Source organism: Antechinus flavipes, chromosome 2 (genome assembly GCF_016432865.1).
Source record: "Antechinus flavipes isolate AdamAnt ecotype Samford, QLD, Australia chromosome 2, AdamAnt_v2, whole genome shotgun sequence".
Lineage (NCBI taxonomy): Eukaryota > Metazoa > Chordata > Mammalia > Dasyuromorphia > Dasyuridae > Antechinus > Antechinus flavipes.
Window position 1 is genome coordinate 363,863,066 of NC_067399.1, and position 17,568 is coordinate 363,880,633.

At 35.4% G+C, this 17,568-nt stretch overlaps 1 long non-coding RNA gene across 1 annotated transcript in view; it reads left to right on the forward strand.

The window, feature by feature from the left end:
• The window catches only part of LOC127549832 (uncharacterized), a 129,226-nt gene that overhangs the window by 34,131 nt on the left and 77,527 nt on the right, over window positions 1–17,568 (forward strand). The gene's annotated exons all lie outside the window — the stretch shown is intronic.

A 17,568-nucleotide genomic window follows, 5' to 3' on the forward strand; every position in this document is an offset into this window, starting at 1 on the left:
TCTAGTCCATAGGAAACTATTGTAGTTTGAGGAGGAGTTGTGCTTTGGGCAAATGTAGTTGTATGTATCATGGATCAGAGAAGAAAAAAGCTGAAGACAGGGAAGCCATTATGCAATAGTCCCAAAGGAGAGGTAATAAATGACTGAACTGGAGTGGTTACCATAAAAATGGAGAGATTGGGAAGTAATATGTGAAGCATATGACTGGATGGATAGTCCTGACAGAAAATGCAAAGCAGTATGTTTTGGTGAAAAAGTAATGTAATCACAATATGTACATGCATGCTTCTCCTGTTTTCCTCATGTTTTCCCACTGAGAAAATAAAACTGGGGAGAGAGCACAGGACAGAGCTTACTGGTCACTGTTCTGCAGCACAGAATCTACTTATCTTTGAGGATCAGTTACAACTGAGGGTTGGAAGTGATTGAATGGGGGTAAAGGGGAAAAGGATATGTCATAATAGCACCAAGGGACCCACAGATTGCTGGCGAAATTATAGGTAAAATGAGAGAAGAGGAGGACTGGCAAAAGTGGTATTATAGTTGTTTACGTTATTTTTTGGGGTAAGAGTGTAGCGCATCTTTCTGTTCTCTCACTGATTGATCACAACTGTTGGAGGTCGGTCCTTTTCCTTTGCTTCCCAATTCCTGATTTGAAAACCACAGAAATGAAGGCATGATATAGATCTGTACTTAATGAAAATCACTTAGGCAGCTGTTTTGGAGGCTAGCCTGGAATGAGGAGAGCTTTAAAGAGGGGAGAGCAATCAGGAGGTTAATGCCTTCAGAAGGATGTAATGAGGACCTACATTAAGGTAACACCTCCATGAGTAATGAAAAGGGACAGATGCAAGAGTTGGAAGGTAGAAAACTCTGGGATTTGGCAGAGTTGGATATCATTTTTAAAAATCAGCATTGTTAAGCAAACTACTCTGTGGCAGATAACTTTCCTAAGTGTTGGGGATAAACAGAAAGGCAAAAGACAGTTCTTGCTTCTTGAGCTCACAAATTATTGGGGGCAACAATAAGAAAATAATTATGTATATAAACAAATTACACACAAGAAAAAACAACACAGTGAGGATGATAGAATTAGAGAGGTATTAGCAAAGGCTTCCTATAGAAAGTGGGGTTTGCACGGGGAATTGAAGGAAAACGGGGGAAGTAGGAGATGGAGATGAGGAAAGCATTCCACATATTGGTAACAATCTGAGAAAATGTCCTCAGTGGAGAAATGGAGTGTCTTGTTCAAAGGACATCAAGGAGGCCAGTGTGTCACTAGATTGGTCACCTCAAGTGATGGGGCTGAAAGTATAAAAGTTTTGGAGAGATGGGGGTGGGACTAGGTTTTGGAGGACTCTGAATGTCAAACCAGATAATTATAAAATCATTATTTTATTAGCTATTAGGAACTTTTGGAGTTTTTGGATTACAGAACATAGTTGAAGGAAGAGTGAGGTATAAGAAGGATATATATATATCCTTCTTATATAATAAGGAAAATTTGGGAGGTATCTATCCTGTTTTGAAGGGTTTTAAAGACCAAACAAGATTTCTTTCTTTCTTTTTCTTTTCTTTCTTTTTTTTTTTTTTACAGTGTACATATTTGTTTAGAATTTAAAAAATAAAGGAAAGAGAAAAAAAGACAGAAAAGAAAAAAATTTGTCATGTGAACAGCAGAATATGAGAGAATTCAAAATGTGTAACAATAAATTTCCATTTCAAGAAAGCATATATAATAATAAAACACATATTCAGAACTGTCCATCTTTTCTTTGCTTTCTTATAGGTTTTCTTCTCTACTGTGTACTTTTTACTTTATTCTTATTTTTCTCTTTCTCCCTCTCCCCTTCCATCTTCCCCTAGAAGACCACAGTTAACCACAGATATATTTATGTATATATATACATATGCTTATATGTATATATAAATGTGTACCTATACATATACCTACATATGAACATATGAATATACACATACATACACACAATTATCTATAATCATATATACACATATACATTCACATTGTATTATGCTTATTTGGCCACTGTTTTTCTGAAGATAACATCTTCCTTCTTAGGTTCAAGCCTTTCCATATTTTTTTAAATCTACCAATTTATCACTTCGTATGCCACAGCAATGTTCTCATCTTATACTATATATTTGTTTTGAATAGTCTAAAATAACATTAATGTGTATGACTTATAATATAGTTTCCCTATTTTTATTTTTTGATTGAATGTATTTTAAATTTAACTTTGAGATCAATGATTACAAACCCTGCTCTTTTTTCTAATAAATGCTACTACTGATCATTATTATAGTGTTTGTGTATCTTTTGTTTCCTCTCCCTGATGACTCTTCTACTTTATTTTTTTTACCCACTAGCTTGCCTTATTATTACCTAACTGCCTATCCCTGTACCCCAGCTCCTCCTGCTTTTCCTGCATTCTTGCTTTTTAGGATCATATCATACATAGTTCTACCCTAATATTTCTTTTTGAACTACCCAATTATTAATGACAATCTTAGACACATGGTTTACACTTCCACATATAAAACATAAACAGTTTGTATTGATACTCTTGAAATTAGTTTTTGATGTTTAACATATCTTTCATGATCAAATTTTCTATCAAGTTTTTGTTTTGTTTTGGTTTTTGGCAAGAAAATCCTAAAGTCTGGCAATTCATTGAAAATCCATTTTTTTGTTTGTTTTGTTCAGGATTGTGGCTAATTTTGCTGGATATATTTTTGGCTGCAACCCTAGTTTTTTTGACCTTTAATATATAATATTCTAAAGCCTGCCACCTTTTATTGTAGCCACTGAGAGGTCTTGTGTGCTTCTAATTGTAACTCCTGCATATTTGAATTGTTGTAGTTGTTTGTGTAATTTTCTCTTTGACTTTAGGGTTTCAAAATTTAGTAATGATGTTCCTGTAAGTTTTCCTCATAGAATATTTTTTGGGTGGTGACTGGTAGGTTGTATTTTTTTCTATTTATATTTTCCCCCTTTGTTCTATACTTCAGGACAATTTTCTTTAATTACTTCTTATATTATTGTATCAAGATTCTTTTTTTGACTTTCTGTTGCCCAGTTATTCTTATGTTTTCTTTTCTTGATCTATTCTCCAAATCTGTTGGTTTTTATGAGATATCTCACATTTTCTTCTGTTTTTTTTTTCATTCCTTATAATTTGTTTTTATTATTTCTTGGTCTTTTATAACTTCACTGGCTTCTCCTTGTCCATTTGCAATTTTAAGAGTAGTTTTTTTTGTTCCTCAAGACCATGTATTTCCTTTTCAGGTTGGTTCACTTTCTTTTCATAACCTTCTTGTTTTTCCTGGACTGTACTTATCTCTCCTTTGATTTTTAAAGTCTTTTAAAAATTCTTTTATGGATTCTTTTTGGGCAGGTGACCACTTGATGTTCCTCTTCGGAATAGAAGAATTTTTTTTTTTTTACTTTAGTATCTTCCTTAGAAGATGAACCTTGTTTTTCTCTGTTGGATTCTTTCTCTTTTGCCTGCACATTTTTAAAAAGAAAAAATAAGAGCTTGGTCACAGCATAATCACCTTTATTCCTATAGTGGGGGGTATGGTGCCTTGGAACTCAGATTCTTCTTCAATTTTCCTTCTGGCTTGGAATTGGAAACTTAAGAACTTGGTCTTCATTTAGGTGCTCATAGCCAACAGTGTTCCTGCCCCTTCTGCACTCTCCAGGTGTATTCTGGTTCTTTCTTGCCCAGGACAAAGTCTCTGCAGCACAATTGGGCCTGTTCTTATCAGCAGGGGTTCCTTCAATCCTCCCCAAATTTCCACACTATCCAGAAAGTGAAAGTTCCTGTGTCCAGGATCTCAATCCAGCTAACTCCAGGCCTCAGTGCTTTTTATTTCAGAGAAATCATCCTGGAGGTGTTTTCACATCCACATGGGCCAAATCTTCTTCTTGGTATCTTTCTTTAAATCTCCAGGTTTCACAGGAGGACCACTGTTCTGCCCTAACTCCTTTTTGTTTTGACTACTTTGTGTTTGCCCTAAAGTGCAGTTTTGTCTTATTTGTGAGAGAAATCTGGAGAGTTTGGAATTTTCTGACCTACTCCACTGTCTTCTCAGAATCCTCTCCCAAACAGGTTTCATTTTTGATCCTGAAGCTTATGTAACTGGAGACTTTCAAGAATAATAGGGATGTTAGGAAGAGGGGAAGTTTTTTTGAGGGTGGGGATAATTGAGTTCTGTTTTGGAACTTTTTATCTAATTTGAGGGCTCGACAAGTCATTCTTAGAATCATTTGCATAGACATGATAGTTGAAACCATGAGAACTAATGAGATCAACAAGTGAAATAGTATGGAAAGAAAAGAGAAGAGGTCTCAAGACATAGCCTTCTGGGACAGCCATAGTAGAAGACATGATGGAGACAAATATCTATCAAATGAGCAAATGAGTTGGAGAAAGTGAAATCAGCTTCTGAAGAGTCAGGGGATAGCAGGTCATGAAGGCCTCAAGAAGAGAGTATCAAGGAATCTATGATAATGCTGACGTTAGACAAATCTGGGAAATTGGGAAGAAAGTGTTACCTTTGTCAGAAATAGGAAAATTCAGAAGAGGGATAGGTTTTGAGTTTTGTTTGTTTTTTGAAAGACAATGAGATATGTTTTGGATATGTTGAGTTTGAGGTATTTATGAAATAATCGGTTGCAGTGTCCAACAGAAAGTTGTTATGGACTGAAGCTCAGTAAAGACTAAGATTGAGTATGTAGATATGGAATTGATCTGCATATAAAACCTACTGAAGAGTATAGGAACAAAAGGGTCTAAGACCAAGCTTTGAAAAGAGGAAGAATGGTTAGACAATTAAGAAAAGAAACAGAAAAGAAACTACTATTCTGAAACTCAGAAAAAAGAGAATGTCTAGGAGGAGAGAAGTTGGTTATATAAAGTCATATATGAAGTTTCTTTAGAGGAAAATTAGTCAAATTAGTCACTTTTATTAATGCTATTTTATCCCACATTTTATTTAGGTCTGCCCTTGTGAAAAAAAAAAAAAAAGAAATTACATGAGAAAATTATTTTGAGATCTCAGTGTGAAAATATTGTGTTGGAAAAAAACCCCCCACACATTTTTGTTGTTTTTATTTTATTTTTTTTACTTTAAGGGGAAAGGGCATATCACAGCAAGTCTATTTCTGTAATTGGAGTCAATATACTTCTCTCTTTACTCCATGCTATAAGAAAATCCTTACTCATTAATTAATTTGGTGCTTCTTGGTTATCTGGTTATATTTTTTTCCCAGGGGCCTCTTTATTCCTAGACTTGATGTAATTCTTTCTAGCTTTTGTGGCTTTTGTAGTATCACTATTTTGTCAAGTGAGGTAGAAAGTGGTGATTTATTTAAGGTCACTCTTATGACCAATGATTGAGCAAATATAAAATCCATTAAGCTGTTCAGTAGAAGTCTGAAGATAGTTTATAGTTACACAGATTTTTTTTCTTTATTTCATATTCTGCATTTGTGGATTTATGGTTGTGGGTTTGTTGTTTTTTTTTTAACTAAGGTGCTCTGTGCATCAGAGAGATAGTGTTAGAGCAGTAGAAATGATTCAGCTACTATAAAAAATTCCTAAGAAATCTTCCTTTTGTCCTCATAAAAATCTCTCAATTTTAAACATCTTTGGTTCAGTTATTTTAGATTTTTCCACAGAATTGTGTTTTTCCAACCCCATTCATTATTAGATGGGAGAACATAAGGAGGCCAGAACTTTTTAGCTAAATCTGTCTATGTTTAAGGACCAAGATAATGAATACTGGAGGACTCCTTGTTCTTTTTCTGCAGCAGGAAATGATCTGTCCTCCGCCTTCACCTTCATATTTTTTGTCCACTTTGCAAAGAAACAAATTGCACAGCTGTGTAGAGGAGGCTTAACTATACAGATTGTGCTTGTACTATGCACCCCACACCAGCTGCTTTCTACTATTTAGTTTAGGGGGAAAGGCGTTAATTAAAGAAAAATGATAGCAAAGGTCAGATAAGCTTGTGGGGTAGGAGCAATGCCAGATGATGAAAGAACCAGGTTATTGTGTAAAGCTCATTGCAGCCTAAGTCTCAGAAATTTTGTGGTCTAATAGACATGCTGACTGTCCCTCTCTTTAATTTGATGTGTATTAAAACACATATTCCCATATGCAAACACATGGAATCCCAAAGTATTCAGTATTCTTTTTCTTTCTATTGTCTCTTTCTGATTAGTATCAAATTTGAATTGAATCCTTTAGGAGGTAAAATTTTGCCAAAACTAGTGATTTCATTGGCTCATGGCTCTGGTCAGAAATTCTGAAGGTTTTCTCCTCCTGGAGTGATTGATTTGTGAAGTCAAAATAGTCCATCTTTTGCTTCAATTCTAAGCTTTTTCTTATTATATAGTCTTGAATTCCTGAGTGGATGCTGTCCATGAACTGAGAACTCAGAAGAATCTTATCTTTTTTTTTAAGACCTTTTAGGTCTCCCATAGCATTGTAGGCCATTTCTAATTGTCCTGATCTGTGTCTTGCCACTGGACTCTGATAATTGGAAGAGAGAGTGAGGCTGGTGACTTTATACATCCTTGTCTCATTTAAATCCTATTCACTTGCACATCAAGACACCATCCTGATGTCATTGTTCTTCTTTGAGAACAAAGAATGAACAATATTGGCTAATATTTATTACATTTTTGTATGATAGCTTTGAGATTGCAGGGGCCCAGGCATCTCTATCTCAAAGCTCTCTATCTCTAGTTCCAAAGACCTGCTGTCTCCTGGATTATTCATTTCAGCATTTGCTCAAACATAGTATTTAGAAAAGACACGTTAACTTGTTTTCTGTTATGCACCCAGAAGTCTCTGGACTACTTCACAGAATAATGTTTTTAAATAATTATAAACTTAAATAATTGTTTTTTTAGGAGTTAGTGAGATTTTTTTTTCTTATTTAAGTTCACAGACTTCTTAAAATCAATACCTACTGGTCTGTGGATTCCAGGTGAAAAATCCCAAATGATGGTGGCAGTGTCCTTTACCTTGGCCAGATCTTATCTGGAGCCCTATTTCATATGTGGTACAACCTTTCAGGAAAGATACACAAACTAAATGTATGTATATATTCTGACCATTTGAGACACTGACATTTGAGGATCAGTTGAAAGATTTGGGAATATGGAGTCCAAAAAAGATATGAGAGGACATGATAACTGGTTTTTATTTACACCACTCTGATGAGGATTAATAATGTTAACTCATATTTGTAGCAACTCATCTGAGCTCTACCTTCCATTTGCACTGGCAAATTGTGTCCCCAAAGAGTGGATGACAACACTCCCTCAAGATTTTAGGAATAATTCTCAGTGAATGGTGGTTTATAATTCTGTTATTTATGAAACCCTATCCCATGTTCTCCCTTAATGTCAGTCTAGCCAAATGATATCTCCTTTATATTAAGAAAAGATGATTTCCTCTCCTGACTTTGCTTCCTATGTTCTGGACTTTGCTATATCATTCCCCAGCTTCTCATCCCAGAAGTTACCTCAGACCTTCTGAACTTAGATGGCTCTCTCAACTCCTACTTTGTTCCTTTGTCTATAGGTTCTACTAGACCCTCCATTACAAGGGTGAGTTCCTCCTAAAACTTCTACTTTGACAAAGAATCTTAGGTCTTCCATTTCAAATTCATTTCCCAGCTGTGTGTCTGACTGCAAATTATGCTATCATCCCTTCCCTCTCCTTCTTTTCAGTTTACTTTTAGATGTTGTCTTCCCCTATTAGAATTAAACTCTCTGAGGGACTTTCCTTTTTCATATATCTTTATATACAAATATATAGAAAGAAATCTTTCATAAAATTTATCTCCCCATCACTAAGCATCGTATCTGGCACATAGAAGTGATTAAAAGTTTGTTCATTTAAATGCCTGCTAATATCAATTAGGTTGTTGTTGTTTTTTTCTCCCTGAGGCAGTTGAGGTTAAGTGACTTGCCCAGGGTCACACAGCCAGGAAGTGTTAAGTGTCTGAGACCAGATTTGAACTTAGATCCTCCTTGTAGAGGATGAAAGATATTGGGGAACTCTGAGAAAAGTATACTTGAAGCAAAGATACTTACAGCATGATGTTAACTCAGTGTGATTAATGAGATGATGGTTCTCTAGTTCACATATACTTAATACTTAGTATGGTGATGTATTTCTAGTTCACAATGCTTAGTATACTGTAATGATGTAATCATACTGAGGTAGGTAAGGGCTGAGAGAATTGGAAATGAGACATTCCATCTTTGACCACCCTCCTGGTGGCTCTCCTGCCTCCTGCACTTCTCCACTAAGATCAAGACTGGGTCAGACTATGACAGACACAGACTGTGAAGGAGACAATAAAAGACTTTAGACTATTCCTGACTATCCTCATGGTGTCTGTCCTGCTGAGACCAAAGCCTGTCTGGAGGTCCCCTAGAAAGCTAGCCCAGATATTACACTCCTAACTTCAGAGCTGGTGTTCTATCCACTGCGCCACCTAGCCGCCCCTCAATTAGCTTTTACAAAGAGATTTTTGCTGAGAAGATTTGCTGAGAGATTTTGCTGAGCAAGTATAGAAGTACAAAATATTTTCCTGAAATGTGTGGTGGAGATAACTTTCCCCTTTTCACACATCTAGTGGTTGCTTCAAATTATACAACATTACTGAAGGAAAATGGACTCCATTTTAAAACAGATATTGAGGCACCTGTAGAGGGAACACATAGAGCTGAAGCACACCTCCTGATCCTGGGAGTCCTTTTTTTTTTCCTTTTCAGAATCTCCTGAATCTTTCAGAATCTTCTTTAAATAGAACCAGCTGTCGCTTCTATAGACTCTTATTTGTCTGGTGGTAAGACTTGTTCAGTGATGCTTCTGATCTCATCCAGTCACCTGGGGGATGCAATTTCAGGATGTTCATTCACCTAAATCAGGAAATGTGAAAATTCAAAGAAACATTGCTACTGGTCCCAGAAGGGACTCTCTCCTATCTGCAACTCAGCATTTCTTTCTTAATTAAAAATCATTGAAAAAGACTTTGATTGAACTTTGCATATATCCTCAGGTTCAATTCCAGCCCCCTTGAGTCCTTTGAACTCAGCTAACTAGATTTTTTTTTAATCATCACATAATTTCTAATGGATTCTACATAGTGGATTCTTAACAGGCAGATGATACATGGTCTAAGCACAGGACCTTATTGTTCCCTCTTAACACTTTACATCAAGATAGAATTCAGTTAAATATGTCCTACTTGGTATGCAAGGGCAAAATTTGAACTCAGGGATGAACCTGCAAAGAAGTAAATTTTGATTAGATTATTAGGAAAAATTTTCTAAGAATTGAAAGTGTCCAACAGGAAGATAGTCTGCTATGAAAAAAAAAAAATGTGTCCGCAAGTTGTGGATATTTTAAGTGAAGGCTCATCTCCACTTATTAGAGAGGTTCCCTAGTACCCACCCAGAACAGTGCCAGACACATCGTCATTGGTCAATAAATATGGTTGATTTTGTAAAAGGCATGATTGCTTAAATGGAGTTTAGAGTAAATAATCAACTCTAAATTCCATGATTCTGTTTATATCATCTTGATTCCTTTTGTTTAATTTCATATGCATTATTCCTTCATTGTGGATATTAAGAAACCATGTGATAATTTCCAACTGAAAAACCTGAGTCTAAAATGAGTACACACTCATAGAACTCTGGCCTAGCAGCCCAAGTTTTAGATTATCTCATGGACATGAAAAATGTCAGATTTGTTTGTCAAGTTTGATGCTTTTAGGTTTGATTTTTAAAATATATGCAAGATTACCATTTTATCAACATGAAACTATAGTATGTCCCAAACAGTTCTGTGTAGTTTAAAATTATTAAAGACGTTGGGAGGGAATATTCTGTATTTGCATTCTTATGCATAATTTTGACATTTAGAGGCCAAAGGTCCTAGGTTGATGAGCTAACTTACATTAATTCTTTGTATAATATCTGAAAAGTTAGAGCCTATGTAGTCAGTCAATAAATATTTGTTAAACCCCTGTTATATGCCAGGCACTGTGCTGGGGCAAAAAGGTAGTTCTTGTCTTCAAGGAGTTCACAATCTGATGAGAAAGGCAAGACAAAATGTACATGTAATTTACATATAGGATAAATAGGAAAGAGAGAGACACTGTGTTTATCCCTATTCTTATACTTTTTGACTTATCAAATGCTAGCATACTTATTTTACTTTTTATTCTCAGTTACTGACACTTTTATCATCACTTTAACCTTCATAGAATGAGTGCCTCTTTGAGATATCATTGAGTCCCATGTTTCTTCTGAGTACCATAATCAAAATCCTATGCATTAAAGAACTTGACTCTGGCTGCAAGAATTCAAAGGATAAATTTATACCAATGTCTTCATACATAGCTTTAGGCCTCTGCCCATTTTTTCCTTATAGCAGAAGACCTCATAGATGAGGAAGAGGACTGACACACAATTCAAGAATATGTCTCAAGAACCCAAACTGTTTCTTAATAGTTGAAAATCTATAATATATTTTTGGGTCATGAAAACATATTACTCAGCATTCACATTATATTGATTTAAAAATGAAGATTTTTGTAGTTGAACTATACAATGAAATTGTTTTATTAGATTATAATTCTGTACTTATTTTTCCTAATACTATAATGAAGAGATAATAGATTCTGGAAGACCACAATAAGGAATAAAGATGTAGTATTGGTTAAGTGACATTTAAAATGATTTGGCTGTCATATTCATAGAAAGGTTATGAATGGTGAGTGAAAAATTTGAAATTAATTCCCTGTTTCAGAAAAAAAACTGATTTATGCCATGATAAAATTAGATATTTAGTTAAAGAAATTTGCAGTCATTAAATACAGTCTATGCACTAACCCTCATTTATAACCATCCAATTTAGGGCTTCTGCAGAAAATGATTTCTTCCTTAGGCAGTGTATTTGAGTCTTAGAGTAACTTACTTGTCCCAGTGTGTCTCTGCCAGCACCACTTTCCCACCATATTTTCATAATTTATATGTGCGATGTATTTTTTGTTTTTTTCTATGTCTCCAAGAGCATTTATTTATTTGACTCATAGCATAATACAGAATCAATGAAAGGTATTAATTAAAAGTTTGCAGAATTTGATTTTTGTTTAATTGATTTATTCAATAAATGTTTCTTCAGTGTCCATGCTGAGTCAGGCATTATGGGTGAGCTGGGAATTGAAGCAGTATAAACCCTAATGGGATGATAAACATATTCCATTATCCTTGTCTAACACAGAATACCATGTCTTCATTCAACTACTTCAGAGGACTAAAAGTATCTCTTGCTTCTGTTTTTGAGTGTTTAAAACAACAAGAAAAAAATCTCATCAAAATTAAGGTGTAAAGTATCTATTTTGTATTGTTTAGAGGACATCCCTAAAATATATTGTGATATTTATTACAAAAAGCAAAAGTGAAGATATTGGACTATTCCAGTACAACAAGCCTCCTTGGTCTGGTGAATCATTAAAATGTTGACATTTAGTGTCTGTTGCCTTTTCTGTACAGCAGCTATTTTGTTCCATTAATGGGAATGAGTTGTCTTTATTGTGCTATTTTGTTGTATTCTCTATTGCCTCATTGAATGTTTTGTTGTTCCCTTATATACATTCTGCCCTCCAGAGTACATATTGTGAATGCTTAGAAAATATTGATGGTGAGGAAGGAGAGACTTTTCATGAAGCATTCCCTGTTCTTCCCAGCTGAACCTTATCTCTTGCTCTTTACATTTTTACTCAAAATTAATTTGGGAGTTCTTCCTCAATTACTTCCTCAACTTAGACTATAAACTTCCTCAAATTATACTATGAACTCTTTGAGTTCACAGACTGTCCTTGATGAATTTTTTTACATAACAATATCTAAGACACGGTGTCTGTACATAGTGGGTTATTTATATGTATTGATATGAGTTTGTTTATATATATATATATATATATATACACATATGTCTATATGTGTATATATGTGTGTATGTGGTTTTTATGTATAATACAAAGCATTTATCTATCAACCTACTGATTTATTTATTTGGAGGGCAAGATGAGAATAAGAAATCACAGGAAATGCCTCATTTAGTAAGTGGCACATGAATTGATTAGGGAAGGGTTTTCCCTTCATTTCAACCTATGTTGGGTTGCATTTTAATAGAGAAAGCTTTGTAGTACAAGGGTAGGATTGAGTGTAGAAGGGAAAGGAAAAAGCAAAGTTGTAACTATTGGTGGGGACAGAAGTAGAGAATTAAACAGAAAAAACACATTATTTTTCTGAAATAATTTGGCAAAAAAAGTCCTTTGTCCCTTTCTCTTGACAATTTTAAAGTCTATTTATTGATCTCATGACAGTTGCTAGCCTGTACCATAAGGGCTGTGTTTGAATTAATATTGTGTTTATATATAAACAATTAGAGGACACTTAAGACAGCTATCTTGCCATGTGGGCTCAGGGGTCTTTTCTCTATAGGGAGGGAGTTTTGTCTATAGACAAACTTCCTAGAGTTTGTCTGGGAAATAAATGAAATGTGTAGGTTTTCTTTTCTCCAACATATTAAGCTGAGTCTTACTAGGAAATCAGGAAAAGTGCTTCAAGCCTGGGGTATAACATGAGTTCTTGGTGATTGAGAATTAGATCATGTACCTCAGATTTCCTAGGTTTCTGAGAACTGGGGTTGGAAGAAAGAAAGGCATTGGGTGCTATAAAATCCAAGTAGAATTTAAAAGTCCTTTTGGAAGGTGAAGTAGTCCTGTGCCTATGGAGTAAAAAAATAGAATGGATAAAGATAAGAATGGTGGAGGATCTGTACTCATGTTAGAAATGGTCATCTGATATTAGTTTAGCTAAACTCACAAAGTCAAAGTCATTTAGTTTTTGGGACAAGGGAAGCTGAAAGATCTAAAAGACTAGATATACTTCAATAATACTAATTCAAAAGTCAATATTGATTTTTGGGGGGTTACAAGGTGATTGGGATTAAGTGACTTACCCAAGGTCACATAGCTTTAGGTGTTAAGTATCTGAAGCTAGATTTGAACTCAGGTCCTCCTGACGTCAGGACCAGTGCTCTATCCACTGTGCCATTTCGCTGCCCTTCCATATTGATTTTGTGACAACTTTTAATCTGAACCCTGAATAGTTGCAGTATGTATCAGTAGGCTGTGGTTCTCCATATATGTGTTTCTCTTTAGTAATAGCAAAAAGAACTACGAATTTGCTATCAGAGTTTGGTTTTGTTTCCTGGTTCTGCAATGTACAACAATTAGATCACACGATCATTAGAGCACTGGGCTCTGGAGTCAGGATGATCTAAGTTCAAATTGGATCTCAAACATTGCCTAGTTATATGACCCTGGGCAAATCGTTTAATGTCTGTGTCTCTCAGTTTCCTCAACAGACGCTAGCTCCCAGGGTTGTTATAAAGATTAAATGAAATATCTGTAAAGTAATTTTCAGGGTGCTTGGCACATAGTAGGCACTTAATAAATGCTTGTTTCCTTCTTTATAGTATCAACCTTTCTCTGGACTTCTAATTTTCTCATATTCAAAATAAGGGGTCAGAAACCCCTCTGGTTCTTTTTTCATCTTATGATGTAGTCAGACTGATGGGGGAACCCCAATAATGTTCTGACTTGGGGGGGAACTCTTGAGAAATTCTCCTTGCCTTTGCAGAAAGACCTGCCCCAGGGAAGCAAGAAAACGTGGTTTCATCCTGTTATCTTGGTGGGACTAGTTGAGTCCAGAACCACTCCTACTTAGCCTGAGATCTAGATTTCTATCTACCTCTATTGAGTTGGAGATTAGTCTAGGACTACTCATTCAACTGGAAAATTTCTATTCAATTCAAAGATCTCATTCTTATTTCAACTCAAACTGCCCCTAGCCCCTAGCCAAGATAATAAGTTTCAAATTCCTTATAAAAAGGGGCAACTTGGGGCACTTCCTCACAGAGGCCCAAAGCAGGAACATGCTATGCCAAGGAATCTCTCTCTCCTTGGCATAGCTGCCTGCGAGGACCCTCTGCCCACTGAGAAGACATTCTCTTTTCAGCATTAACCCTTCTTTATCTCTCTCACCTATTTCCCTAACAGGACTACACCCCTCTTTATCTTTCTGCCAGGATTTCTTTGCTAGGAACTTTATCTCTCTCTGAAAGAACCTTGCCACTGAGGAAGTCAGTCTTCCAAGCAAAGGCTGACTTCTCAATTCCAACAATAAGCTTCTTTTTGTCAGTCTAACTTTTTGGGTTGGTAAATTCCTTCACAAAGAATCTTTACGCCAACCAAAACTCTCTGCCCTGCACCAAACCTCATCATTTGGTTCCCTGACTAGGAACTGAGGGGATCTGAACCTCATCAAGACCACATTTGGTGGGATTATTGTTTTTAATTGTCGTTGTTATTGACCAATTAAAGCATGTCTACAAAAAAATTTACAAATTAAAACAAGGGTAAAAATTCATTTTAGGAAAAATGCTGTTTTTCTAATTCTATAAACATGCACACAGTTCAGGAAGACCTTGAGTTCAAATTCAACTTTATTTACTAACTGTATGATTCTAGGAAAGTCACTTAACCTCAATTTGCCTCAGTTTTCTCAGCTGTTAAATGAGGATAATAAGAGCATCTACCTCTAGGGTTGTGGTGAGAATCAAATGGGATTTATAAAGTGTTAAGTATAGTGCCTGACATGTAGTAGGTACTATATAAGTACTTCTTTCCTTCCCCATCCTATGCTTGGAGTAGCTAGATAAAACACAAATGAAACACAGTTCTTATAGTTCAAAGGGACAGAAATAATGACAAGAAGAAGCAGAATATAATAAGGGGCTTAGGAGAATTACAAAGTATAGGAAGAGAGGTATCGCTTTTGACTAGAGAAAATTTCAGGGAGAACATCTTATGTCAGCTGAGCCTTGAAGGATGAAGAGAATAATAGCTAGTTAAAGAGCGATAACATATCATTCCAGGTATAATATGAACAGAAGCAGCAAAATGGGAAAATCTGAATTGTGTTCAATATGGATGGAACATAGAAAATTAACCAGAATGAACTAAAACTGTTTTGGAGGTGGTGTTCTAATCTTTTCTCAAACCTTCCCTAATTTTGTCCCTTCATGTCATCTACCAGCTGAAAAATTACTCAAGGGAAAATTAAGCGGTTGATGTAAGATCAATCTTCATTATTCTTAGTTTCCATATGTGAGAACTTGCCTGTTGATGAATTTATACCATAACTCAATCCACACAGTCATATAGGATGCATATATTCTCAGCTAAGACTAGGGCCAAAGAAATACTCTGCCTTGTTTCACCTCTCATAATGTAAATCAGTGTCCTTTTAGCCATTTATTTAGTACTACATTTTTTACATTTTTTAAAATGACTTCACCCACACTTAATACCATATACCCACACTTAACACCATATACCAAGATAAGATCAAAATGGGTCCATGACCTAGGCATAAAGAATGAGATTATAAATAAATTAGAGGAACATAGGATAGTTTATCTCTCAGACTTGTGGAGGAGAAAGAAATTTGTGACCAAAGATGAACTAGAGACCATTACTGATCACAAAATAGAAAATTTTGATTATATCAAATTAAAAAGCCTTTGTACAAACAAAACTAATGCAAACAAAATTAGAAGGGAAGCAACAAACTGGGAAAACATCTTCACAGTTAAAGGTTCTGATAAAGGCCTCATTTCCAAAATATATAGAGAACTGACTCTAATTTATAAGAAATCAAGCCAATCTCCAATTGATAAATGGTCAAAGGACATGAACAGACAATTTTCAGATGATGAAATTGAAACTATTACCACTCATATGAAAGAGTGTTCCAAATCATTATTGATCAGAGAAATGCAAATTAAGACAACTCTGAGATACCACTACACACCTGTCAGATTGGCTAAGATGACAGGAAAAAATAATGATGAATGTTGGAGGGGATGCGGGAAAACGGGGACACTGATGCATTGTGGGTGGAGTTGTGAACGAATCCAACCATTCTGGAGAACAATCTGGAATTATGCCCAAAAAGTTATCAAACTGTGCATACCCTTTGATCCAGCAGTGTTACTTCTGGGCTTATATCCCAAAGAGATACTAAAGAAGGGAAAGGGACCTGTATGTGCCAAAATGTTTGTGGCAGCCCTGTTTGTAGTGGCTAGAAACTGGAAATTGAATGGATGCCCATCAATTGGAGAATGGCTGGGTAAATTGTGATATATGAATGTCATGGATTATTATTGTTCTGTAAGAAATGACCAGCAGGAAGAATACAGAGAGGCTTGGAGAGACTTACATGAACTGATGCTAAGTGAAATGAGCAGAACCAGGAGATCATTATACACTTTGACAACAATATTGTATGAGGATGTACTCTGATGGAAGTGGACTTCTTTGACAAAGAGACCTAACTGAGTTTCAATTGATAAATGATGGACAGAAGCAGCTACACCCAAAGAAAGAACACTGGGAAACGAATGTGAACTATCTGCATCTTTGTTTTTCTTCCCGGGTTATTTTTACCTTCTGAATCCAATTCTTCCTGTGCAACAAGAGAACTGTTCGGTTCTGCAAACATATATTGTATGTAGGATATACTGCAACATATCTAACATATCTAGGACTGCTTGCCATCTAGGGGAGAGGGTGGAAGGAGGGAGGGGAAAAATCAGAACAGAAACGAGTGCAAGGGATAATGTTGTAAAAAAAATTACCCTGGCATGAATTCTGTCAATATAAAGTTATTATTAAATAAAATTTAAAAAAAAGCATCCTAACCAGCTACAGCATTGGGCTGAAGCTAATAAATAACAAGCATAAGCTATTATCATTAGTGGTTTTACAAAAAAAAAGATTTTGATATTTATAATGGCCCCCCAAGTACAATACTGTCTATTGTTCCTTGGTAAAGTAATAATACTTCTATAAATTACAGAGAAAATATCTGTGTTAGATAAGCTTCATTTAGTTATAAGCTGTAGTGCTGTTAGCCTTGAGTTTTATTATTGAATAAACAACATAGTACTCCCAGAAAAGGAAGAGAAAAATTATTGGGTTGCTTTGGAAAATGCTAGAATAAATGCCATGATTAGAGATACAGTCACTTAACCATTGTGTTTTCCTGTGTTTACTAATGCAGTGTTCCTGAAGACTTTTATGGAACATACTTAATAGAAATATGAGAATTGCCTGTAAAATGTATTAATGTTTGAAAAGAAAGGACCATCTTGTGGCTTTCTAGAAGTAGTTCATGTCAAACCATATATTGCTTGAATTATTTGTCATGTTATTCATGGAAATTTATGACAGTGCTGGGTGAGGCAAGAACATAATTTTGCTCAGATAGGGTCTTTAAGTTAGAAATGCAATTGACTTTTCCTTAAGATTGAAAGTTTTCTCAGCAATTAAGAAGGTGGTAGGAAAAAAAATTTTGATTTGTTATAATCCTTATA